This window comes from Chrysochloris asiatica, unplaced genomic scaffold (assembly GCF_000296735.1).
Source record: "Chrysochloris asiatica unplaced genomic scaffold, ChrAsi1.0 scaffold00001, whole genome shotgun sequence".
NCBI lineage: Eukaryota > Metazoa > Chordata > Mammalia > Afrosoricida > Chrysochloridae > Chrysochloris > Chrysochloris asiatica.
In genome coordinates this window covers 28,180,568-28,182,320 of record NW_006408519.1, presented here as the reverse complement: position 1 = coordinate 28,182,320, position 1,753 = coordinate 28,180,568, and positions in this window count along the sequence as shown.

The window sequence follows — 1,753 nt, the reverse complement described above, 5'->3', positions numbered from 1 at the left end:
AGCATGGCAACAGTAGTGAGATTGTCCCAGGATCAGGCAGTGTTTCAATCTGCTGAGCATGGGGTCACTATGAATCAGTACCAACTCGATGGCACCTAACAGCAACGATAGTGAACATTTCTTCAAATGTTTGTTGGCTACATGAATGTCTTCCTTGGTAAAGTGTCTATTCATGTCCTGTGCTCATTTTTTAATATTTTTTTTGTCTTTTTCTTGTAGAGATCAGTTCCTTGTCTGATATGTCATTGCAAAAAAAAAAAAAAAAAATTCCCAGTCTGTTGGCTCCTTTTACACTCTTGGCAAAACCTTTTGATGCACATAAATGTGCTAGCCATCTATTTGGCTTCTGCTGTTTGTGTGCTTTTAATAATGTTTAATAGTGCATTTATGCCTTGTTTTGTTGTTTTTGTTGTTAATTGCCATTGAGTTGGTTCTGACTCCCAGCAACCCTGTATAGGATTTACTAGGAGCACCTGGTGGGTTTGAACTGTCAACCTTGTGGTTTACAGTGAATGCTGAACCTACAGTGCCAAACCAGAAGTCCGTGTATTAAAACCCCTAAATTTGCCCCTATTTTTTTCATTGACGATCTTTGTAGTTATATGTTTTACATTTAGGTCTTTAACATGTTTAATTTATTTTGGTATATGGTATAAAATTCTACAAATGGATTTCGAGTTCTGCCAGCACCATTTGTTAAAAAGACTATCTCCTCCCCATCTAATGTGTTTTGGCACTTTGTCAAAGACCAGCTGAACGTATGTGAATGGGTTTACTTCTGAGTTCTCAATGCTGTTTCACTGATGTATGTATCTTTCTTTGTACCGGTACCAGACTGTTTTGATCACTGTGGTTATGTAGTAATGTTTGACATCAGGGAGTAAGAGGTCTCCAAATTTGTTCTTCTTCTTAAGCAGTGCTTCGTTTATCCAAAGACCCTCTTCTTTCCATAAAAAGTTGCTGTTTTTAAATTCCATTCAGTCTGTTCTGACTCATAGGGACCCTGAATAGGGTTTCTAAGGAGGCACTAGTGAGTTTGAGCATCTGACCTTGCAGTTCAAACCAACCTTGAGGTCCAAGGGTTATCCTACAGTGCTATACCAGAACTTCACATATAGAAAGTGATATTTTTTTTCCCTTCACTTTAAAGAATGATGGGATTATGTTATATCTAAAGATAGTTTTGGGTATGGTTCACATATACACAGTGTAAAGTCTTCCTATCCATGAGTATGATATATTCTTCCAATTTTAAGTCTTTTTTGGTTTCTGGCACTAATGCTTTGTAGTTTTCTTTGTATATGTCACTTGTTTCTCTGGTTAGATTCATTACTATTTCCTGGTGTGCTGATGTACAATAAGCACTAGACTGGTAACTGTAAGATTGAGGAGCCACCATTGGCTCCTCAAAAACAGGGTCACTGTGAGTTGGAATCAACTCAACAGCTCATAAGAGCAACAACAATTTCATCTTTTAAGTGACTATTGTAAATGATGTTGTTTTCCTAATTTCCTTTTTAGAGCAGCCTTTTTTGTTGTTTATTGTAGTTAAGTGCCACTGAGTTGGTTCTGACTCATAGCAACCCTGCACAGGGTTTCTGAGGAGCAGCTGGTGAGCTTGAAGCACTGACATTGTGGTTCAAATCAACTTTGCAATCCAGCGCATTAACCTGAAGCACCATAGAAATTCAACTGATTTTTACATTGATCTTCTATTCTGTAACTGCTGAATCTCAATGAGTTCCAATAATTT